The 26654-nt window shown below is 39.4% G+C and overlaps 1 protein-coding gene across 4 annotated transcripts in view; it reads right to left on the reverse strand.

Moving 5' to 3' along the window:
• Window positions 1-22349: 22349 nt before the first annotated feature.
• Window positions 22350-26654, reverse strand: part of SLC4A4 (solute carrier family 4 member 4) — a 401333-nt gene continuing 397028 nt past the window's right edge. For all 4 annotated transcript variants that reach the window (XM_029234897.1, XM_029234898.1, XM_029234895.1 and 1 more), the window contains one exon: window positions 22350-26549. The gene's annotated coding sequence lies outside the window, so the exon portion shown is untranslated. The remainder of the gene's footprint in view (window positions 26550-26654) is intronic.

Raw genomic sequence — 26654 nt, forward strand, 5'->3', positions numbered from 1 at the left:
TGCACTGAGGTGCTTGCAATTCCAACACATAGTCTCTGTGATGGGGGTTTTGTTATTCTCCTTTGCAAATGATGATACCATGGCTCAAAGGGTTTAAGAAATATGTCCAAATTTCTGAAGCCACAGGTAATAACTGCCCGAGGTGGATCTCAAATCCAAGCGCAACTTCTTATCCAGAGTTTTTTCTACTATGATACACCTCTCAGCAGAGTCAAACTATTTGAACGTGTTTTAAGTTTAGTATTTAAATTTTTCAAGGGAACAGACTTTTAAATGATGAATGTATCGGTGTTTAGCTATATAAAAAACATAGCATTTATTCGAAGTCTTAATTCTATTACAATTTGGGGTAACAACAGATATTAAGGACTAGAATAAATCACCAACACCCCACAATTTTGTGGGAAGGAGATGTCGGGGAGGAATCTATACTCCAGAAGGTGTAGAAATGCATCAGTATCAGCCAGTAGAAATAGAAAGAGTTGAACTACTAAATCCAGGAGGCACTGTGCCAGTCAGACAGAACTTGAGGATACAGAGAGAGAAAACAAGGAGAGAAAACAGGTAGAATCATTTGTATTCTTTAATCACAATAGTTAGAGTAACCAAGAACAGAGCAAGCTGAGTTAAATGTCCGTCAGAGCTACACTGCACAAGTTCAGCTTTCAGTCATTCCAGCCTTGCACCAACTCCTTATTGCAATGACTTCATAATGAGAAGACCACACGCAAATGAAGTAAACAGTTGTTGGGGGCAGAGTCATAGACGTTTATTACCTCAATTTTGATGTGTCTAGGGAGGATTTAGGGGGATGGTTTGCAATGCAGAACAAGATTGATTATGACGAAATGAAAGAATATGACAAATAGAAGAGTTACCTAGAGCCTGTGAGCTGAAGGGAAGGAAACAGACACTCTGGGTCCTGCCAACTTGTTGCTTCTCAAGCTGACTCTAACAGGAGGAAACCTAAGTCATGTATATATCCGCATTGTCTTGCCGCATGATCATTGCTGCTTGGAAAGAAACCCTAAAAATCAAACAATCAGCCCGGAAGAAAAATTGGGAAATTACACCATATTTCTCCTAGCAGAATCAACATCACAGAGATATCAGCTCTCAAGTTGCTGGGAAAAGCAAATATAGTGCCCTCTTTTAAGGCAGGTACACAGAAAGCCAAGAACTAGGCCACTTTTAACCACCTTAGAATCTTGAAATTACAGAGGGACACTTAAAGAGAAGTCACTAGTAAAACAAGGGTAACTGATCAGTAGGGTCCCTGAACATAGGTTGGGGAGGAGCTTAACTATCAGAAAATTCCATTTCTCAGTAAAAATTCTAACAAAGCAAAGAAAAAATATGGTAGTTAGGTGGTGGGAGGGGTGAGTGGGTGGGGGTAAGGGTGCTGTGGGAGGAGTTTGGGTGCAAAGAAGCCTCTAGAATTTGCAACAGGCTTTAGAAATTTTCAGGATCTATATTTAGACGCCCATGTACACTAGCAGATTCATGGACAAAGAAATCTGGAACTTGTGTTTGCTTTTAGGAATAATCAAAGATGGGATGTTTTCCTAAACTCCTCCAGGCTGGATGAAGTGTCACTCCTTAGAGCTCAGGTAGTAGCTCTTACTACATGGCCTGCTCAGATCTTCTTCTCCCACTAGATGTCCAGCCCCTCACTGACAGAGAGGTCTCCTAACACAGCAAGGGCTAAACAAGTATTTACTGGGCTCAGCAACTGAAAAGTATTAAAGTCTACTTGTATTACCCTAATCTTAAAATTGTCCACTAGGGAAAAGAAATGGCAAGCGACTAGCTCCTATGCAGGCATTCCTTTCCTTTTTAGACCCAAATGAATTTAAAATCTGATAATCAAAGTTTTTAAATTTCTTTCTTTCTAGGGGAAACTGTTGCCTGTTTGAGTGACCCAGTTTGTTGCTGCCTCATGTATCCTGCTCTTAACTCTAGATTAGCAGCCAGAGTACTACAGTGTGGCTACCACTTCTCACAATAGGAGTGGGAACTGCATGGCCCAGGCTGCCCTTCAGCTGTATCATAAAATAACTGAAGTGGGACTGCCTCCCTCTCACCTCGTCTATCAGTGACCCTGATCAGGAAAACATCTTGTACATTTTCTTGGAACCGCGCCACTCCCATGAGTCTTTGGGGACCATAGTTTAAATCCATCCTTCTATTTCCTCATATCCCCGTTGACGGTACTGAGACTAGTCTAAGGGTTAACATGGCCACCTCTGTGACAGGGAGGGAGCAATGGACTCCAGGAAATAAGGAGAGAGAACACGAAAGTAGGTTACAGCGCGCATATCCAAGCCTGAGGTCTGCACACTTGCTGGAGTAGGATTTTGAGGGAAATGTAAGAGCAAGTGAATCGAAAGATAAGAGATAAAATGAACCTGGTAATAGGTTAATGACCTTACGGTGTGTTCTGTGTGAGAAGGCAGCATCACTTCATTCAGCTCTCTGCTCCTGAGCCCCAATGCAGAAGCCTTCTGACTCTAGCATCTAGAACAATACATGTCCCCTTGTCAATCTCACTCTCCTTAGCCTGCTCTATGCTGAAACCCCACATGGGCTAGTGATTAAGGGCCAGACTCCAGCCCCAAACTTTTTGGATTGAATTCCAGCTCCCCCTCCTCCGCTGCTTTATTAATTGAGTGATATCAATTTATTAAATCTGTTTTATAATTTTCATCTTTAAAAGGAGGGATAATATTATTTCATTGTATTGTTGTAATGATTAAATGAGTTAATATGTGAAAAGCACTCAGAAGAGTGTCTGGCACATAGTAAATACTATATACGTTTGTGCTGTTATTCTTCACCACATTTATAACTGCCTGATTTTTATATTTGTTTGTTTGGGTAAGAGCTCTTAATATATGATCTACCCTCTTAACATGTTTCCTTCCCGTTTTATTGAGATATAGTTGACATACAGCACTGCCTAAATTTAAAGTGTACAGCATAATGATTTGACTTACATGCATCACGAAATGATTACCACAATAAGTTTAGTGAATATCCATCGCTCATATAGATACAAAATTAAAGAAATAGAAAAAATTTTTTTCCTTGTAATGAGAACTCTTCGGATTTACTCTCTTAATTTTTTAATGTACAGCAGTATTAATTATATTTATCATATTGTACATTACATCCCTAGTACTTATTTATCTTATTACTGAAACTTTGTACCTTTTGACAGCCTTCATCCAATGCCATTTCCCCTCATCCCCACCTCTGGTAACCGTAAATCTGATTTCTTCTGTACGTTCGTTGTTTCCAAAGTATAATTGACCTACAATAATATATTAGTTCCAGTTACACAACAGTGATTTGTTATTTCTATATATTTCAAACTAATCACCACCATGACTCATTTGTTTTTGCAGCTGGAAGTTTGTACGTCTTTCTGTCCCTCACCTATTTCTTTCTTCCCCTATCCTCTCCCCTCTAGCAACCACCTGTTTGTTCTTCGTATCTATGACTCTGTTTTATGTTTATTCATTTGTTTTTTTAGATTTCACAAAAGGTGAAGTCCTACAGTATTTGTCTTCTCTGACTTATTTCACTTAGCATGATACCCTCTAGGTCCATCCATGTTGTTGAAAATGGCAAAATTTCATTCTTTTTTATGGCTGAGTAGTATTCCATTGTGTGTGTGTATTTATATATCTATACCACGTCTTCATCCATTCATCTACTGATGGGCACTTAGGTTGCTTCCATATCTTGACTGTTGTAAATAATGCTGCAATGTGCATAGGTGCATACATCTTTTCAAATTAGTGTTTTTTTCTTCAGATAAATACCCAGGAGTGGAATTGCTGGATCATATGGTAGTTCTAATTTTTTGAGGAATCTTCATACCGTTTTCCATAGTGGTTACACCAGTTTGCATTCCCACCAACTGTGCATAAGAGTTCCCTTTTCTCTGCATCTTTGCCAACACTGCTATTTGTTGTGCTTTTGATAATAGCTGTTCTGACATGTGTGAGGTGATATCTCCTTATGGTTTTTATTTGCACTTCCCTGTTGATTAGTGACATTGACCATCTTTTCATGTGCCTGTTGGCCATCTGTATGTCTTCTTTAGAAAAATGTCTATTCAGATCTCTGCTCATTTTGTAATCAGGTTGTTTGGGTTTTTTTGATGTTGAGTTGTATGAGTTCCTTGTAGATTTTAGATATTAACCCCTTATCAATTACACTGTTTGGAAATATCTTGCCCATTCAGTAGTGGCCTTTTCATTTTGTTCACAGTTCCCTTCACTGTACAAAAGCTTTTTAGTTTGATGTAGTCTCATTTGTTTATTTTTGCATTTCCTTGAGTCTTACAAGTACTCTCCTCTGCCTTCTGGTGTTTAATGTTTTTATGACAAAATCTGAGGTCAGCCTTATATTAGTTTTTAGTGATTCTTCTAAGTGACTTAATGTTTTGTTTGTCTGTTTTCCTGCCAGGTTATTTCCATCAGAGTCCGATGAGAAAAACAGAAACTCCTTCAGGTGTTCCAAGCAACACTTGCAAAAGTGTTGGCAGTATTGGAAGAGGAAAAGAAATTAGATGGTGATATCCAGAGATCAGGAACTGCAGGCAGGTGCAGAGGCCTGCAGGAGCCTGCAAAACTATCCTTGCCATGGATACTGCTGGAGCTACTGCTCTGCACTGACATGAGGCTCAGGAACCAGCACTCATTGCCATTGCTACTGAAGCCCAGTGTCCCTGGAGGAACTGCTGCTGCTTCTACCTGCTTCCGGCCTCCGAATCTCACAAGTGGCTCCCATCAGCAGACTCTAACTGAAACCTCTGGCAGAGGAGATGGAAAATGTGGCATACTCCCCTCTAGCACCCTGCAATACACAAGAGAATGGCTTCTGGGTAACAAACTATGTCTGGCATATTTCCCAATGGAAAATGGAAAAATTGTCAAAGGACTTTCCTTTGAAGTCAACTTTACTAGCTATATATTCCAGCATTAGTTATTTTGAGTCAGTTTCCATGGTTCAAGATGTGCTCTTCCAATATACAGACTCAAGTTTTATTTTATTTCAAGAAAGTTTTCCTGCTTGCATTTGTGAATATTTGTCTCAGTCCATTATTTTGACTTTATTTTGGGGAGTTCCAATTGTATATATCTTGGATTTATGTTTCTTATATATCTATACTTTTTTCTCCATTTTTCTGTGATTTGTCCTTAACTTCATTTTATTTCATTTCACTTTGTATTTTTCTCTATTTTCATTGTTTTCTGCAGTGTCTATTCTGCCTTGTGTTCTTCTCAAATGTATTTTAATTTCTATACAAATTTTTCTTCTCTTTTTTTTTTTTTTAGTTCACATTATATCTTTTCATGTTTTCACCACTTTTTCTCTGAGCTTTTCCATTTTTCCTTTGTGGTTTTCCACTAGAGTAAAACATTTAATCAAAATTTTCATCTGCAACATAATATTTTTTATGGTTAGTGTTCTTCTATTAATAAGAATTTATTACTACTTTCTCTACTTCCTTTTATTACTGTATCTTAGCATCTAAATTTTACCAGTTCCTTTTTATTACTAGCCATGAATACCTTGGATTTTGCTAGACCAGCTGTTTTCAATGGTCTCCTGGCCAAGGATAGATTGTATTGTTATATGAAAAAGTCCCTCCTATTTTTCAGCTACAGAGACAAACTGCTTCCAGCAAATATAGCTTTTCTGTGCTTGGTAAACCTAGTATCTTCTGCCTCTTGGAACCAAACCAGCTCCAGGATAATTCTATCACATAGGTCACACAATTCCCACCTCTGTGGTCACAAAAAAATGTTAAGTCCAGAGTGGCCTTCATGAGCTGCTACCACTGGACTTCCCACTGTTAATATTTCTCTCAATTTTTTCTGATCTACATTTCTTTTCAAAAGGAATACGACTCAGTCCTGAAGGCCTGTTGCGGCCCTTATATGTAACTGAAGAGCATACCTGTCTCCTATTTTTACCATAAAAGGTATTTTTACCATAAATGGTATTTTCAGAGGTTTTGATCCTTATTATTTAATCATTTGTAGGAGGCTCTTGGGTGGCACCCCGCAGGCCTGCAAGCCCTGTAGTTGCCCATCCTTGAAACTGAGGAGCCCAGAAACAGTGGCAGAGACATCAGTGGTTTATTGGACAGGGAATCTTACACATCTGAACTGAAAGGTCCTAGAGCAACAACCCACGGTGAATGGCAGACAGCAGGCAGGACTTGGCAGCCATATTCACTACTGGGGGAGAAGGAGGCTACCATTTATAGGGGAGAATTGACATCAGGTTGGCTCATCGGTTACCAGGGAAACCAGCAGCAGGGGCATGTCCCTCACAGCCCCTCAGGTTAACAACCATCACGAGGGCAGAGGTTTCCCTTTAATCAACTAGCAGGTGGAGCCACTCTGGCCTAAGGATTGGAACAATCACCAACTGGAGCAGGGGAAAGCAAATTTAGGTGAAGCAGGCACTGGTCGAGCAGGAGATGTACAGAGAGCAAGAGAACAGCCATCTTGAATGGCCTGACCGTACACTCCACCCCTACAGACCCTGCATGACCTTTATAACCTTGGTCTGCCCGTCTTCTGCGATATCCCTGGGATCAGGTATGCAGAAGGGCACTGCAACCAAATACCACAAATGCAATATATTCACCAGCATCTAAAGAGTATCATGAGTCCAAGAGGTGGGCAAACTTTGGAGCCAGGCATTTATCAGGTCAATTTTTCATGGAAGTCCAGAGGAGGACGACAATGGCATCTTGCTGTAGACCCAGCAATCAGACTCATTTCCCAGTGAGACCACTGTTGTTGACCAGTCGGGAACGATTCCCTTCGCTCTGACCAGGGACATATGTTAAGATGTTTAACAGGCACAACAAGGGAAGTTCATGACCATAACGCAAGATACAAGCAGTAACAGCATTTTGAGATAACACCACCCCTGCCTGTGGTTTCTGTCCTGGTCTGCAGTACCATATTGCTTGTCCGTCCTCAGTCCCCAGAGCCAGTGCTGAATACTGGACAGGCGGTACAACAACAGACCACAGGGTTAATACAGTAGTGTCTTTCTCCAGTAGGGGGCCCGAATTAATTGTCTAAGTAGCCTTAGATTTCACCTGTCTTCTACTCAGCCCCACCTGAGTCCCTGTCTAAATCTACTGGGGACTTACCTGCCCGTCCCAGGGCCATTTTATACTATGTTCTCCTCGGGGTAGATCCTGTGGCAAGAGCAGAAGTGAGTTATTGTCCTGACCGATAGCTGGCAATGGTCCCAGTGGTCAAGAGTTGATGGTGTTGACTAGTTAGTTGCCTCTGGGTTAACATAGCATAGGCACTGGCATAGGCACAATTGCTCCTGGGATGTTCATTTATAGCTCTTAGGGCTTGAGTTAGGCTTCTGGACCATATGTTGAGAGAATGACATTTCCAGTCTCAATTGTTTGTTAAACAGTCCATTCCTCCTTTCAATTAGCTCAGCAGCAGTGGGGTTGTAGGGCAGGTGGAAATGCCAGCGTCTGTTATTTTTATCAGCCCATTCCTGAACTTCATGGCTGGGAAAGCGGACACCTTGATCATTATCGATGTCCTTGGGGGTCCCTATGGCACGCACAGCTGACCTAGACCCCAAGTAATAGTTTTCTGCATTGCTCGACAACATGAGTAGGCCTTTTGTAATATCTTCCACCTGTTGTGACACACTGTAGACTGTACACAGCTGTTCCATCACACAGTATTGTTGCTCTACCCCCTTCATAGCTAGGACCAGAAGCCCAAGGGTGCTCTATTTTGCCATTGCCACAGGTCCCAACCATACCCTGCCAGGTAGCCAGCCACGTCCAATTCACAAGCCTGTCTCTGAGTTAATATCCCTAAAGCCCATGTCTGTAATTATTTAGGGGTGGTGGGTCAGAGGTATGCTTTTCTTACCCAGCTAGATAACACCCAAGTATCTGATAGATAATCCAGCTCTTTGCATTTTGCCTGTATTCACCAGCCTTCTCCGTGCAGTTAGATGAGCCATGAGTGCAGGGCTGCTACTTTTTTTTTCTTTTTTTTTTTTTTTGCGGTACCCGGGCCTCTCACTGTTGTGGCCTCTCCCGCTGCGGAGCACAGGCTCCGGACGCGCAGGCTCAGCGGCCCTGGCTCACGGGCCCAGCCGCTCCGCGGCATGTGGGATCTTCCCAGACCAGGACACAAACCCGTGTCCCCTGCATCGGCAGGCAGGCTGTCAACCACTGCGCCACCAGGGGAGCCCAGGACTGCTACTTTTAAACTGGAAACAGACTCTGAGACTCTCAGGCCCCACGTGCTAGTGGACGGCCACCTTGGAATTACCCCCCACCCCCCCACCAACTCTCTGTTCCCCGTCCTTATTTCCCGACATCTCAGCACTCATGGGAGTTTCTCTGACATCCTGGCTGGCCAATTGGCTCACCAGTTGTTGGGCTATACCCCACAGGCCTGCAAGACTCACAGTTGCCCAGCCTCAAGCCAAAATAACAAGCCCAGAAATATACACAGAGACATCAATGATTACTGGATAGGGGATCTTACAAGTCTGAAGCAAAAGGTCCTGGGGCAACACCCTCATGGTATACAGCAAGCAGGACGTGACTTTACTCCTTTACTCCTCGGAGGAGAGGGAGGCTACCATTTATAGGGGGCAATTGACATCAGATTGGCTCATCAGTTACCAGGGAAACCAGCAGCTGAGGCACGTCCATCACAGCCTCTCAGGTTAATGACCATCACGAGGGCAGAGGTTTCCCTTTAATCAACTAACAGGTGGAGCCGTTCTGGCATAAGGATTAGAACAGTCACTAGCTGGGGCAGGGGGCAAGCACATCCATGAGAGTTGGGTGTAGGGGAAGCAGGCACTGGTCGAGCAGGGGATGTACAGAGAGCAAGAGAACAGCCATCTTGAGTGGCCCGACCGTACAGAGGCAAAAGGGAAAATGGCGATTTATGCATCCAGGTTTATATATGGAAAATCCTTGTGCTGGTGACATACACAGTTACACAGAAAAATCTCATATATTAATTGCCTACTTGCTATGATACAAGGCAAAACATAGTAGGTATCAAATAAATGATACAGAAAAAAGAGTCATATCAAGAATGACACCAGGGAAAGCTTCATAAAGAGGGAGGTAGCATTTGATATGGGTCTTCATGAAAAGCCTAGTAGAAGGGAAGGATTTGGGGGCAGGAAGAATGCCTCCAAGGCACAGCTTGGGGAACTATGAGGCTAGCTTGGCTGAGAAGAAGGTACACGCAGGTGAGTAGAGGGAGATCCTATTCAAAGAAGCAGTTTATAATAATCCCAGCACTATTTGGGTTTTAAAGAGGATTACTAACCCTGGAAAGTTAGATGGTGACACACCCGGGTTGAAGAGATATATATATATATATTTTTTTTGTCTGCGTTGGGTCTTCGTTGCTGCGTGTGGATTTTCTCCAGTTGCAGCGAGCGGGGGGCTACTCTTCATTGCCGTGCGCGGGCTTCTCATTGCGGTGGCTTCTCTTGTTGTGGAGCACGGGCTCTAGAACGCAGGCTGAGTAGTTGTGGTGCGCGGGCTTAGTTGCTCCGCGGCATGTGGGATCTTCCCGGCCCAGCACTCGACCCCGTGTCCCCTGCATTGGCAGGCGGATTCTTAACCACTGCGCCACCAGGGAAGCCCCTGAAGAGATATTTTAAAGCAGCAGAACCTTCAAATGCTACCACATAGATAAATGTCTATTTTGACCAACTCTAAGATATATCTGTTCACCCTTGAATTATATTTAAAAGTGAGTCTCTGACTGAAGCCAAAAAAAGCACCATTAAGCAGTGGATAAATGCAGTAATGAAAGCAAATGCAAATCTAACATGGACATAATTTTAATTTATTTCCCTTCAGACCGAAAGCCCCATGAGGGTAAGGACAGTAGCTATTTTATTCAACAGTATTTATTAAGCGTATACCACAATACCTGGTAATATGCACTCAATACATAAAGGCTTCATTGTGAATCAATTCCCTAAGTGCAGCTTCTGAGAGCTCCAGTTCTTTCTCATACTGTTTTATCATTTGTAATTTTTACTGGGATATATTAAAATATACACTAATTTGAAAGATTTTAAACTTGGAATTTAAAAGTAATAACTTTTTCTCATCTCTCAAAATAGTTGCAGTTAGCCAGAATCACAAAGTCAGAACTGGGACATCACTGTTACAGGTAGTTATGCCAAAGAGATTTATATACTCTCTTAAAACTCTTCTTTTTAACCTTCAAAATGAAGGGTTTTCCTTTGTGAAAACTGTGCACGTGAACAGATGTACTCTGGAGAAACAAAATTTGATCAATATTGGCCAGAGAGCAAAGGGATTCAGACCCGAATGATTTCCACATGTGACCACTGCATATCAGTCACAGGTGACAGCAGTGACTGCTCTGCTGTGACAGAGAGCTCTACTGGTTTCCGTTAGACATGCTTCCACTAAAATAGATGAATTCTTAGTTATCAGAATCTGATTTGGGCACAACCTTAGCAGGCTAATTTTCAGCCTATGGGAATAAAGTCATAGTAATTTTCAGATCATTTAATGGAAGAGAAACCAGCAAAGGCAAACATTTCCTTCCTCTCTGGTGCATTAAACATCATTTGATTAGGGTTTATTTTAAAGGCATAATTTCCCTGATAATTACTAGTGGTATAGTTTTCAGGGTGTATAATTTACCATTAGAAAAAATGTCACTGGAACGAGGTGAATTAAATCTTTGCTTTCCATCACAGTCTAGCGCTGGTTGCTATAGTTGCCTGTGATTTGAAGCAGTGTTCTTGGGCTGTATTTTACTTCCAAAGAAATATAGTATGTTTTAGAGCAAACAGTAAACAGAAAGGAATATTCCAGTGGGAACTTGATTTTTAAGGAAGTAATAACTGGTGACTACTTTTCTTCACTTTATTTCTTATATTGAAACGGCTATGCTCAACTGCATAACCAACTTGGCTCAAACACACACATATTTATTAAATTCATGCATGGCTTCTGGAGGCATTTTGTCCAATACTGAACACAGAATAATGAAGGTCTTGCCTCTTGGTGCTATGTCACGTTGATACCACGTATTCCTGATCTGAGGCAATGAGGACAATTCACCTCTGTGATATTCTTCCCCCAAACTCATAATTCCAGCTTCATCATGAGAAAACATCAGGCAAATCCAAATTGGAATTTATTTTACAAAACACCTGACCCATTTTTTTAAAATTGTCAGAGTCATGAAAAATAAGGAAACATTGATAAACTGTTGCAGACTAGAGCAGGATGAGGAGGCATGACAACAAAATGCAATGTTGTGTCTTGAACTGGATCCGGGAATAGAAAAGGGACATTAGTGGAAAGATTGGTGGAATGCCAATAATGTCTGTTGTTTACTTAATAGTATTATACCAATGTTAATTTCTTGGTTTTGATAAATGTGCCATGGTCATGTAGGATGTTACTATTAGGGAAAACTGTATTATCTTTGTAACTTCTCTTACTGTAGCTCTTTGTAAATCTAAGATTATTTGGTCAAACATTATTCTTGGTGCTTCTGGATGAGACTGACATTTGAATTGGTAGACTGAGTAAAGCAGACTGCCATCTCTAATGTGGATGGGCCTCATCCAATCCGTTGAAGGCCGAATAGAACAAAAAAACTGACCCTCCTGGGAGAAAGGAGAACTCCTCCTTCCTGACTGCCTTTGAGCTGGGACATTGTTGTGTTTGTTTTGTTGTTCCTGATGTTGAACTCAAAGTGAAACTCTGGCTCTTCCTGAGCCTTGGGCCTGCCTGCATTCAGGCTGGAACTATATCATTAGCTCTCCTGGTTCTCAGGCCTTTGAACTTGGATTGGAAATACACCATTGACCCTAAGAGGTCTCCAGCTTGCCAGCCAGCTCACTCTGCCCCTCTCAGGACTTGTCAGCCTTCATAATCACATGTGCGAATTCCTGATAATCAATCTCGCTCTCTCTCTCTCTCTTTCTCTCTCTCTCTCTACATCCAATTGGCCCTACTTCTCTGGGATACCGGGACACCGTAACTAACACATTGATGCATACCACTGTAGTTTTTTGTTTTTTTTTTTTTTTTTGCAGTACGCGGGCCTCTCACTGTTGTGGCCTCTCCCGTTGCGGAGCACAGGCTCCGGACGCGCAGGCTCAGCGGCCACGGCTCACGGGCCCAGCCGCTCCACGGCATGTGGGATCTTCCCGGACCGGGGCACGAACCCGTGTCCCCTGTATCGGCAGGCGGACTCCCAACCACTGCGCCACCAGGGAAGCCCCCCATTGTAGTTTGTTCATTTACTTTTCTGTATAGAATATATTCATCTAGGAGCTCCAGTGGCACAATTGGTTAGTGTGCCGTACTTATATAGAATATATTTACCTATTTTAATATTGATAGGTATTCATTTTGTTTGGGATTGTTATAATACCAATTTGGGGATTATTATAAATAATACTGATATGGACACTCCTATACATGTGTCCTGGTACACATGAGCATAAATTTCCCTTGGGTATAAAACTAGGAAGAAGATTCCTGCCAGATCTGTAGATTCAGCACAATTGTAGTTTTTTAAAGCTCAGCAAAAAGGGCTTCCCTGGTGGCGCAGTGGTTAAGAATCTGCCTGCCAATGCAGGGGACACGGGTTCGAGCCCTGGTCTGGGAAGATCCCACATGCCATGGAGCAACTAAGCCCATGTGCCACAACTGCTGAGCCTGCACTCTAGAGCTCGCAAGCCACAACTACTGAGCCCGTGTGCCACAGCTACTGAAACCCACTCGTCTAGAGCCTGTGCTCCGCAACAAGAGAAGCCACCACAGTGAGAAGGCCGTGCACCACAATGAAGAGTATCCCCCGCTCGCCACAACTAGAGAAAGCCCACGCACAGCAATGAAGACCCAATGCAATGCAGCCAAAAAAAAAAAAAAAAAAAAAAAACTCAGCAAAAAAAAAGAAAAAAATTTAAGAAATTGACATGCTTATTCTAAAACATATATGAAGTTCAAAAGATTAAGAATAGCCCAAACAGTTTTTAAAAAGAAATTAAACTACCTGATTTTAAGAGTTATTATAACGCTACAGTAAACAAGATAGTGTACTATTTGTATCAAGATGGACAAATAGGTCAATGCAACAGAATATAGAGCCTGGAAATACACCCACACCCAAGATGCAAAGCAATCCATGAAGGAAAGACAGTCTTTTGATAAATGGTGCTGGAACAATTGGGTACCCACATGCAAAATAATGAACCTTGACTGTTACCTCATATAATATGCATATTTATCTTGAAACAGACCATAGAACTAAATGCAAGAGCTAAAATTATAAAACTTCTAAAATCTCAATTACCTTAGGTTTGATAAAGATTTCTTATATACAACACAAAAAGCACAGTATCTAAAAGAATAAAATCAGTAAAATTGGCCTCAAAATTTAAAACTTTCACTCTTCAAAAGATGCTCTTAATACAATGAAAAGGCAAGCCACAGACGGGGGGAGAATTTCCTAGCAATTTCATTCCTAGGTCTATACCTAGGAGTCTAGATTATAAATGACCACACACAAGAATGGTCATGGCAGCTTTACTCATAATACCTTCAAACTGGAAATAATCCAAATACCCATCAATGGAAGAATGGATAAATATATACATGATCTACTAATTTTACTCTTGGAATTGCATCTTAAGGAAACAATGAAGAATAGGTAATGTCTTGATAGAGGCTGCTCCATCAATCTATATTCAGGAATGAAGATAACCTGGTACAAGGCCATATTGGTTTGTAGCCTGAGAAACTAATCTTTGATGTTATAATCCACCGACATTTTGAGGCTATTAACATAGCATAATTTAGCCTAAACTGATTTATATACAGAAATTGGTGCTTAGAAATGCAGCGCTACCCTAACAAAAACCTAAGCTATGTGACGTTGGTTCAGGGGCCAGCCTGTGCGTGGTGAGGAAGCTTTGTTAATGGAGTCTGGAAAGATGACAATCTATGCATTGGTGAAACATTTGGTAAAACTGTTGCATGCATTAACTTGGAAGACAGTTAATGTGTTGAGTGATCTTTGGAGTTCTGCATAGAGGTTGGTAAACAAAATTAGTGGTACTCCTTCCTTCCTATATATTACAAGACAGAGGTTAATTGGTTTAAGGGAAAAAAGTAAATTTGCAATCAGAGATGAGAGGGAATAGAATTGAAAGATTCATTTATTTCTCTTCCCCAAACGTAAAAGGCAAAACTAAGAGGGCATTTGACCTACAAAAGGACAAATAAAATTCACCTCACTCCAAGGACCAAATCAAATATGACCATAGTGTCCTTTGTTAAAATTTTTGAATTAATTAAGATGGAGTCCTTTCATTTGGATGAAATAGCTCATGGATAAGAGATTAAAGGCATGAATCTACCCCACCTCCGAGAAACCTGATTAGCTCAAGTCGCCTGTAATTAAGTCTAGAGAAAGATGCATGTCTTGAAAAGAATTGCAGATGAGTCTATAGGCACATGAAGCTGTTAGAATCAAGTAAGTTAAATAGCCTTATTCTGAGAGTATTGTGTTAGTTGAGACTAAATACGATTGTAGCTGTTCTTGACTAAAAATTACCATTGGGGTCCTGAGTATTCCATGTAGAGAAAGTAGGCTGAGAAAGCTATTTAGTCCCAAGGAGAACATACTCCAATGTCCTCTTCAATTGTGGCTAAGAAGGATATTGGGGAAAGAAAATCTTTCCAGAGAGTAGAGCCAAGAGCCACGGAGGATGACAGACTGGGAGCTTATTCTCTGGGAACAGAAGAGGGGTTTAATCAAGGAGTATTCTTCATCCTCAGAGTAGGGGTGGTTCTTGAAACAATGACTCAGTGTGATTTCAGAATTGCTTCATGCCTCTCATTATTTCCCTTTCTTCCTGAAAGGAAATATCTGTTGTAATGAGCCTCGCTGTCTTCCATCATTGAATTGTGGATGGGAATTGCGGGGTCTCTTGAGAAAGAGAGACCATACTCAGACCTGACATAGTAAAGACAATCACAAAATTGTTTACTTTCATTTTGATGCTACTCCTGGACTTTTGGATTTTTCTCCTCTGGGAGAGAAATGAGTACATTTTGTGTGCAGTAGAAAGGGAAGCAAATATTTGTGAATAAGTTTGGAGACTGTGCTAGATTGTATTTTGTACTATTCTTCATTGGCTGTCTTTCCAATGTGGGAGGATTATACATCCCTCCCTGATGACCTAAACTTGGTCATGTGGCTTGCTTGGGAGATGAAACATAAGCAGAAGATTTAATAGCCATCAATGGTTCTCTTGTGCTCTCTTTTCCCTCTGCCATGAATTCAGCTATATCCAGATGGAAGTACTCCATCAACCCGGGTCTTGGTGCAAAGATGACATGGAGCAGAGCTCCAGCCAACAATGGACTTGTTGCAGAAACCAGAAATAAACCTTTGTTCTTATAAGCCTATACGTTTTTGAAGCTTTTGTTACCTCAACATAATTTTGCCCAAGCTGACCAATATGGTTTTCTCTCCCTCTTGGAGTTTTGCCAAACATACTGACCTTTTGAAAGATGTCCTTGAGCATTTATTTGAGATGTGAGTTTCTAATGTAGTCTCAGCCCCACCAAACAGGTGTTTCAGCTGTTGGTTGAGAGCACGAGTCGCTCTATTGTGTCACAAGAATAAGTGCCAACATGTCATGTTGGGGGAACTAGACTTGCTTTCTCGTGTTCCTGTGAGATCACTGAAGTTGGGGAGAGACCTGTGGAAGCTGAGCTCAGCGGGTTTCCACCTGGGCTTGGGATCAGGATGTATTCCTGGGGAACTGCACAAGAGAGAAAACCCTACTTTAAGAGATGAGAAGGACCATAGGCATAATGCCTACGCTTGTTTTGAACTGGAAAACTGAAGTCACTCTCATGGTGTCACAGACACTCACAAGGCTTGAGTCCCTAAGAGGAATCGAGGAAGCCTGTATCGCAGAGCTAGTTCCCCATTTATTGGTTTCTAAACTCCCACTAAAAGTATATATTTATCATTCTCAGTCAGATAGCCTTTGTGGAGTCCATTGGCCTTTCATTGCAGTGAGACTTAGAGTGTAACTGACCTAAAAGATCTCAGAACTTTTATCCAGAAAAGAAACAAAAACAACTTTGCTTGTCTGATTAAATTGGGAGGAGGGCTGGATTCCTGAGAAATCTGTTTTATAGAATATTTCTGAAGTGAAAACTTGTACTTTACGAAGCATATTATTGAAGTGAATTGTTATAATAATAACACCCATGGTTTAGTGGTTGGGGGTGGGGGTGGAGCGAGAGATCCTGGAGCCACACTGCTCCGGTCAACTTGACCACTTATGAGCTGTGTGATTGACTCAGGATGGGCTCCTGGGAAACAGGCCACAAAGCAGAGATTTTCCTGTAGGAGGCTGGTCCGGGGTGGTGCTCTGGGGATCACCACTTGGGAGGGAGTGAGGGGAAGAGAGGTGAGTGGAAGTAAATGTTGGACTATGATGTAGTTGCACAAGAGGCCTCAGCTTGTCCCCATGGGGAGCTCTAGAACTGGAATGGCCTTTCAGAAATGCCCTGAATTGAGGTAAGGGACATTGGATGTGGGTTGTCCCTGAAGATGGGAATAATCTTGGATGAAAGCAGCTCCCTGTAGCCAAAGGATGTTTCTGGGGAGGGATTCACCTGTGACTGTCAGCAGCCAGCACACCTAGAATGAGAGCCTGGGTCCTGAAGGAGAGCTGGGAAGTACATCGCAGCGCTGCACTTACCGTGGGCAATCCCTAACTTCTCCAGCCCTTGGTTTCTACGACTACAAAATGGGAGAAATAATAGTACCTCTCTCACTGGGTTGTTATGAGAACAAATTAATATTTGTAAAGCATCTGGAGCATTGCCTACTACACAGTGAGGCTACATATATGATTGTTAAATAATTAATTGTCCAGTGGAGGTTGTCAGGGACTATGGTTTAACAAATAGTTAGGGAAGTTTTATAATTAGTCTATTAACTGTTTCTATGAGGATGGTCACCCTGAAAGTGCTTTGATATGTTTGAAATCAGTTAATTCTGAAATAGTTTAGAAGTTCTGCATGAAAATCTTAAGCGTTAATTTGCTAGGAATCTACATGTTAGCAATCATGCAAATATAAAATTTAACTCAGGCTTTAGTCAAATGATTACAGATTTTGAATTGCTGGAATATTAATCAAAGAAGTATTATTTCTGACAGGAGCTGTACTAAATATTTTACGTATCTTAACATCTTTTCTTATGCCTCATTCCAACCACCTTAAGAGATAGATACTATACTGTTATTACTTCTAATTACAGATGGGAAACTGAGACTCAGAAGGTTTTGCAAGGCTGGAATTCAAAGCTGACTCCAAAGCCTCGATGCTTAACCACTGTACTCCACTTCCGTCCCTATAAGTCACCCACATACTCAGCTGTTCTAAGAAGTCTTTGAAATATGTTCGATCTCTCAAGGATTGCACTAAAAAAAAAGTAGCCTGCCAGTAACTCAACAGCATCATTTTGCAGCTTCTTAATGGAAGACTCAAGCCTCCCATCTCAGATAATAAATAATTAATATCTTGAAATGTTAAACCTAACTTGTTTTCATAATGAAGATGTCAGCTTGCATGGTATTCTAGAAGCACTATATAAAAAGACACTTTTTGTATTAAATTGCATATTTAGTATGAGGATATGTATCATGGCATCAAAAACATACTCAGCACTTTTCTAATTATAGCTGCTAATCACAGTCTCACCCTTCAAAAAGCTGCTCCTTTAAAAACAGCTTATATATAGTCACTAAGTCATAGTTACTTGTGGCTCTGCCCAAAGTTAGCAATTGTGTCTGCCAGTTGAGAAACCTAATCAATAATTGAAGCTCCACTGTGGCTAATGCTCAACTGATGCGCCCCCTTGATAATTCTCTCACTGAGTCTCAACGTTTGAAATAACCTGACTAAGCTCAATTTTTACCAGGCCAGCCTGACATTCAAGGTCGGGTGAAATAGGGTAAAAGAAGACAACAGCACTGCAGATGCTGGAGAATGGCTTGTTTTCAAAACAGAAGATATCACCATGCTTCTGCTCCTTTCAACACCCATTCCTTCCACCCCTTGACACCAATCCTGATTTGTTTAGATAGTAGACTGAGATACCCCAACCCCAACCTAGCCCCAGAAGATGCTGATCAAATTCCTTTTAGACAGTGGTTGATCTAAATGTGGGGAGTAATTCAGACCTACCCAACGAGACACAGGGGAAGTCTGCTGGGCAGAGCTCCCTTTCCCAAATGTGAAGGCGAAGGCTGGCTAAGAGAAAGTCCTTAGCCTGTCTACCTGCTTCTTCCTGCTTTGATATGATGACTGAAAGTACAACAGTTCTTTTGTGAATATGAATGAAACAACAAAGAGAATCACAAGAGATGCCAGCCCTGACAGCATCTAGACACTGAACAAAAGCCAGAAGTTGCCTAACCCCAGACTATTTAAGCCAAAGTTAAAATTTTTCAGTTCTTCCAAATACATTGCTGACATACTGTGTTCCCACACTTCTCTCAACCGTTTCTCTCTCACTCTTACTTCCCAACATTCTTTCAGCCTCCTTTTATGATGTCAAGGTTAATCTCATTTGCATGTGTTTCTCTAACATTTTTTGATGTCCCATGTTATTTCTATGGGTTGGTTCTGAATGTTGAAACCAATAAATAGTGTTTCCATTATTATGACTATGGTTAATATTCTAATGTTAGCATGATGGCTATCTTTTTTAGAATAATATTTAATAAGAAAATAATAATAACAACAAACAAAGCTATGGGGAGTATTCCCCTCTATGATTTACACGGAAGAAAGTCCACAGAATCCACAAATCTCGTCTCAGCTCAGGGCACTGCGGACATTCTGCAAAGCACAGAGTTAGGCCCTTAGCCAGGGCCTATGCGTTAGACCCTTAGCCAGGGCCTATACAGGTCCAATACGTTCAGACATTAGGTATGATGGCTGTGTTAATATTCTAGTAGAGCTAAGTAGTGGGGTATAATTACAAATTCAATATAATTACTTACACCTGAGCCACTCATAGGAAAATGTCAAGTTCAAGTAAATTCTCTTTTCTTCCATTCCATCAAGAGTTCAAAACAAGTCTACTACATATTTGGAGTATTTACTGCTCATACAGTATTTATTTTTCCTGAAGTTTCTGACTGCTTTTGTTTTTTATTTGGGAAAATAAACACATGCCTTCTTCACCATATCCCCAATATCTTCCAGATTCTTACTCTAAGAATCTAGTGTATTCTTTTCCTTGATGTCTTCTAACTTCTATTCCAATTGGGACTGGTTTCTTAATTTTTAGACCATGACTTTCTTGTGCAACTTTTCTCTTTCCAGAACTTTCTAATTGCCCTTTTTTTTTTCAAGGCCTTTATCTTACACTCAAGTTTTCCAAGTTTCCAGTCATTTTAACCATTCCATAGAGTAGTTTTTTAATGTTCTCTCCCAAAGCCCTCTGTCCTCTCTCATTAGTTTTGATTGGTCTCTAGGCCTGATGTAGATCTGTTATTCTGTGACTTGACTATTCAGTAAGGTTGGATCAATTGCTTTTTGTGACCTTGACTCTTTGTCTCAGTTAAATCCCTCACAGCCAGGTACCTTCTTAAGTAATTTTCTAGAAGCAGGTGAACAAAAGATAAACTGTTTGGAATTTGATGATTTCTAAATATTTTATTCTGCCTTACACTTGATTGATGGGCTAGTTGGGTCAAAAATTTTCGGTTTAAAATTATTTTCCTCCAGAGTTTTTAAAAAACATTGCACTAATGTCTTCTGGCTTCCAATTTTGCTGTTGAAAAGCAAAATTGCTGTTGAAAAGAACCTTGGTTTTTATTTCTCTGTATGTGGCCTCTTTTTCTGGACAATTTAAAGATATTCTTTTATTCTTGTGTTTTGAAATTTTTATTCTTGGTAATCTGAAAGCCAACAGTGCTATGCACATATATTTTAAATTATTTGTTCAGAGTTGTTCAGATTTGTATATGAAGATATGTAACAACCTTCATTTCTGAGAAATTTTCTTTATTATACATTGGTATCCTATACATTTTTTTGACTATTTTTCTTTTATTTTTGATTCTGTATTTTGAAATATCTCACAAGCTTTATCTTCCAACTTCCAACTTTAATTCTTTTAAGATTTGGAATGGTATTTTAAATTTCCAAGTGTTACCTTTCATTCTTTGATTATTCTATTTTAAATGATCCTGTTCAAATTTTGTACAGGTGTTTTCTCAAATGTAAAACAAATTACAATGATTTTTCTCAAGTTATCTCCCAGTCTTTGAAATGCTTGTTTTCATAGGATTGATCTTTTCTACTAATCTCAGTCTTTCTCAGTAACGCTTAAAGGATTTCTTCAAACATATTGTGATTCTTATTGTCTATACATATCTACAGGGTGCTTTATGTCTGTGGGTGAGTCTTGCTGACTCTCAGGCCTTGCCTGAGTGTACAGAAAGATAATTATTCATTAATGTCAGATGAGGAGAGTTTTTTAACAGGAGCTCCCAATTTTTCCCAAGGCAATTTGTTCTGTTATCTTAGAGAAAAACCCTCTGATTTTTTTTTCAACTTAAAGATAAGAGCTTGGTATTAGGCTTATTAGCAAGCAGAGGCGGGAAAGGGGATGTATATATATATATATATATACACACACACACACACACAACCTGTTAATATCCATTCTCAGCCCTCCACTTCCCATTCCCATCCTTGGTCCTACCTGCAACATCTGAGTCTGAGCCTTGCTGAGATTCTCCTGGCTGTCCATCTATGACCTTAGTGCAGGCTGCTTCACACGTGTTCTAGGCTGCAGCTTCCTACGCTCTGCTTCAGCATCCAAACTTGCATTTACCTTTCATCATTAGAATTTTGTGGGAGTTTCTGGTCTACCTGTGCTACCTTCCATATATATATATTTTTATTCCTTTACAATCACTTTAATGGCATTTTAGAGAGGAGAAGTCTTAGTTCACTAATACGCACAAACGTCAGTTTTACATTAAAATAAAATGATCCTGGAAGCAAGACAGGGAGTATATATTTTCAACAGGCAAACCCAGAGGAAGAGGCACCAGTGGGAGGCTAGTTCACGAATCCAAGTAACAGATGATGGAGTCTAAACTAATGTAGTGGCCATGAAGATATTTATAAAAAGTTAATTATTTAGATCTACTAAGGAGATAAAACAGAAATAGTGATTCACTGAATGAATGAAATGAGGAAGAGGCAGGAATTACGGATGACATTTAGGCCTCTGGCTTGAGCAGCTATGTGGCTGATGGCACCACCTGTTGACATAGAGAACAAGAAAGAGTATGTTCTGGTGAAATAGGTGGATGGTTCAACTGGGGTATGTTAACACGTGTTATTTAAAGACAAATATTCCAAAATCAGTTGCATATATAAGTGAGAAGCTCAGGAGAGCAATCTGGGCTGAAAGTGCAGATTTGGTAGTTATCCACACGCAGATGCTATCTACTGCTTACCAATGGTTCTTTTTCCTCCCTCCTATTTGCTCCCCCGACCCTCCCCCCTCCACCCCACCACCATTCTCTGATTATAAATTAAGACTGAACTGAAATTTCCTAGAGGGTTGTAAATATTACATGGAACCCTGGGGAGTCTGTGTTATGTATCTTTTGTGGAGCACCATTCCAGGATTTTAATTTGAGTAATTTTTAATAAGTGCTTATATTTAGTTCTACTGCTTTGAGAATTGATGAAATACATCAGTATCATATAAAGAGTCAAGAAAAATGGCATTTTCTATTTCACTAACTTTATAAAAGAAGAACAACAATACCATCTTCTCAATAAACCATTTCATTGATCTTAGTGGGCATACTTTTTCTTGCTTTGAACCCTTGCATGATAGTACTTCATTAAGACTTGAATAGCTATTCTTACAATTTCTTATTTTACATAATTTGAACATCCATTTTATCCTCCTGCCTAGAGTGATGAAAAGCAATCAGAGGTAGGGACTTGGACTTATATTTGTATTCCCACCAGCACCCAAAGACGTAAAATAACAGGCACTTAAAAATTATTTGAAGAGTTGAACAGAAGCACTTGACACTCATAAATGCATAAAGTTACTTTATTTTAAGTATACATTTAATTTTGAAAAATATAAATGCTAAAATATCTCATCTTCTTCATCTCTTAATTCCATAAAAGTCACAATAGAAAGCTTCATAAAACTGTAAAATACTATAATGTTATAGGAATTTTAGGTTTTATATTGGAAAAAAATTATTAGTAATATATTGAAATGTTCTGTACTTTATCATTTTGTTCCACCATGTTGATCTACTTCACTTAAAATAAAAAGATGCATCATTTCTCCAAAGTTAATAAAGACTTAAGAGAATAAAAATAAGAGTATCTGAAAGTGCGTATTGATTCTGAAAAGTAATGTGTACAGATATGTACCAGCCATAAAAATGGCTAAAAAGAGGCAACTATTCATTCTCTTCACATTGTAGGACTGGGACAAAGTTACTTATGGCTCTAAAAATTTCACTGGATGACTTTAGCCCTGAGTTGCAATATCTGCCTAAGAAACAGAATTCAGGATTTTTGTATGTACCCATAGAGCACAAAGAAATGAGCCAAAAAACAGAACATATCCAAATTCCTGGTCAAAACGCAACTTGACTGGTTAGCATATACCACAAAGCTTTTTTATTTCAGGCTGCAATGAAGCTTGATGAAATCATCATCTAAAAGCTCCCAAGGCCCAAGCAAAATATCATTTGACTGTATTCAGCCACTTGGTGCCACTGGGCTTCATGCTCATGCTGTGAAGAGGGGATGTGAAATCTCATGGAATAAATAAGAAAATCTCAAGTTCCTGCACCAAAATCATTAAGTGGTATGAAAAGGGTTGAAGAAAGCTTTGTCCCATCCCCTGAACAATGTCAACCTCTGTAATACAACTCAAATCGTTTTGTTTTTGTTTTTTAAAGATAGTCAGCAGTCAATACATTTCAAGTACTTAACACAGTTTAAAAAGAAGAAGCAAAAACTTGGAAGACAATCGTTCTCTGTATTAAACACCAATATATAGCGGATAAAAGATTTACTCTGTGTGTGTTGGTGCATGTGCATAAAAATATATACCAACTGAATTTCTGGCGGCAGACAATTGTTTCTCTTTCCCCCTTTCTTTGAGGTGGTGGGCAGCTGACTATTAAAGGTTTGTTTCCCTATGTCTCTGACTTCCTCCATCCCCCCACCCCACTCCACTGCCTGCCTGGACCACAAAATGATTCCAGTTCCCAGTATGGAACACAAAATGATTAGGATTCCAAGTTGGTCACTGTTTTACATAGTACAGTGACGTTTTTCAAGGAAAACAGTGTCTCCAAAAGATTTTCTTTCAAATGCAAAACCATGGGCCTTTCTGCTCTGATAAAGCAGACTCTTGACCTGGTGATGCTTTCCTTCCAATGGTTAAGTCTGTACTACCACAGGACTTCTAGTTAACAACTACACTTACTGCTTTACTTCTAACAACTTGAATCTCTTCTCTTTGTATTTACATCAGGAAGAGACACTTGGTAAAAAATTTACTGTTGTATTCTGTGTGTCCAGTTTACAGAGAAACAAAACCACCAAAAATCTGGTTAGTTCTTTATAGTGTGTAAATTCAGTTAAAATACAGATAATTCGGTGGCTCTGTGTGGACCTCAGGGTTTGTTTGTTTGTTTGGTAACTATCTGTGTTCCTCTGAAAGTAAATGATTTTTAAAATACTTCTCTGGGTTCCAAAATATTGAAAAGGTTTGATACTAACTGTTCCTTTAAGCAAATACGAAGTGCCACTCCGCATTCATATCATGAGTATTGACCTTCTGTCACAGAATATGGATCATAAATGAAAGTGCAGGTAGCTTTTAGATATACTCAAAGGCTGAAATACTGAGTTAAGTTGCTTCAGGAGTTCTTTGAAAGGGAAAGAGAGGGGCATGAATCCTCAAATACTTGATTCATGATCAGAAAAATAAATTCTTCTATTTAGAGCTTTTATAAAAGTGAACAAAAGTGTCTTTAATTTAACAAGATCCTAGGTTAGGCTAAATTTAATATGCATGGCTTTTAAACATTTTATTGATGCTCAGGAGAAACAAAGAGAAAAACTTCATATAGTTTTATATTAAGGTAATGAAAAACTAGATAATACAGAGTAATCATTTTAAGGATAGCTCTAAATACAAACATGATGCCAAAATTTGGCATGTGAGGTTTTAACAAATAACATTCACTTTGCCGCCTTCATTTTAATGAAAAAAATTGTAGGTCATTTGTGTCTAATTTGTATAAAATTTGAAGTTTTAAGATTATCAGATATAAAAGTAACAGTTAATTTAGAACAATACAATTTTTATAATCAAAATTTCAACAGGACAGAATTGTAATTTAATTAATATAAGAATGAGTGGGAGTCAATATGTGCATATTATGAAACCAAAATAAGTGGTTTCGTTCTGCTTCTAGTACTCCTCCAACGACCGTAGTCAGCATATATCACAAATATAGTTATAGGAATCCAAAATGATGGATTCAACATTTAAAATGCTGTTTTTAATGCAGATTCATAATACATAATGCAGCCTATTAAAACACTACATTTAGATAACATGCTAAATTTGGTTAAAGATCTAATTTTCTTTTTTCTAACTTTCAATATGGTACTTTGAAATACACATACACACACGTATATAGACATGTATATTCTATATGCCTCAATCACAAAGAATAATTGCCTTTCAATCTTAAAGACAAGTGTATTGTTAAAATGTATATATATATATACCTCTGCGATCCAACTGCATTCTCATAGACACTTTATAAATGTAAAAATGGTCTATCACAGTCCTATGCATTTTGTATTGTAAATAAGGGCTATTGTATCAGTGATGGTGACTGCCATCTGGGTAATAAAGTATATTTACCCTCATCTGCATAACAGTAAGTCTCCTGGACCTCTGATGGATTTTTCATATGTGGTTTGGGTTTTACAAAAACTGACATGAGAGGCTAGATAACTTTGCCCTTCACCTACCATCACTCTGTCTCTTTCTACCCTTGCACATATGTGTACCAGCCACACACAGAGTACATACACAAACACACAAATGTTTTCAAAATGAAAAAAATGTCTAACAATACTGCATAGGACATCAAAATGGTAATACAATCAGCATCTTTGCCCGGATACTACTATTAGCAAAACATCAGTTATTCCCATTACAAAGGAGCGTCTCCCTCCTCCCACAATCTCCTTCATAGAACAGTTAAATTTCTCTTAAAGAAAGGGAAAAATGGATGCTTAGAAACATGGTGTTTTTAATCCGATCTAGCCCTCTGGCATACCCTAGAGGTGGTGTATCTGTGTATGTGTGTGTGTGTATGTTTATGTAAAAATCACATTATATACAATACAATTTTTACAGAAAGCCTGGCAGCTACAAATAAGAGGTAGAACTACTCAAAACTATGTTTCCTGCTGCAGGAAAAAATTCATTTTCTTTACAGTAATTAAAAAAAAGTTTAAAAAATTGACAAAAAATAAGTTGCAGGTTAGGCCCCATAATTTAAACAACAAAATCTGGGAAGAAAAATAGTCTTCAATGTACTCAACAGATAAGTTCATTAAAGGGTTAAAAAAAGTTGCATAGGAAAAAACGGACATTCCAGCATTTGCTACAATGATGGCAATAGTTTCTCTAGTGGGAGTAAAGTACCTTTAGTTTTTCTTCTTTTGATAACTCTTAAGAGATTAGTGTTTATAAGCAAGAGCAAGTTAGAATAGCAGCACTTTTTCCAGTCCTGGAGAGTGCTATAAGCGAGAAGGGACTGTCTGGAGGTCAAGGTTTGTTCAACCAGACAGAAAGACAAGCCAGTAAGCACAGCTCCAAAGCTCAAGGGGGAAGTTCCTTCAATATTTTAATAAAAGGTGTTATAAAATCCTTAATACTTTTGCCCTCTGCTTAATAAAGGAAAAGGACAGGGTCTGTGTGTCTCTTGAGTGACAGAGGAATTTGGCTGTCAGAGGACACATTTGAAAGTATAAGAACAAATAGGGGATTCTTCAGATGTTGTTTTTAAGGAACGGTGCACTACTGTCTTGATTTTACCTATGCAAGAGAGAAGCAGAGAGAGCACTGTATTGTTTGGCCAGTGACCAAAACCCAAAACAAAACAAAAATTAAAAAATAAACAATTAGACAAAAAACAAGAACATAAACAACAAAAACTGTCAGTTGTAAGAAAGACAAACAGGTTACAATATAGTTTCTGTTCCCTTGCTCCTCCAGAAATAATCATTGTCTTCAGGCTCAAGTTCTATTCTAATTTGAGGCACAACTTTTACTGGAGTTCTAGAAGGACTAGAGAAAAAGAAAAAAAAAAAAGTAAGTAACTCAGAATTCCTTTACCGTCTGTCAAATGTTTATGCATTGTACAGAAGTCAAATGGGTTCTTCTTTGTTCTCT

The sequence above is a fragment of the Monodon monoceros genome, unplaced genomic scaffold (assembly GCF_005190385.1).
Source record: "Monodon monoceros isolate NGI ecotype Baffin Bay Population unplaced genomic scaffold, NGI_Narwhal_1 Super_Scaffold_20, whole genome shotgun sequence".
Classification (NCBI taxonomy): domain Eukaryota; kingdom Metazoa; phylum Chordata; class Mammalia; order Artiodactyla; family Monodontidae; genus Monodon; species Monodon monoceros.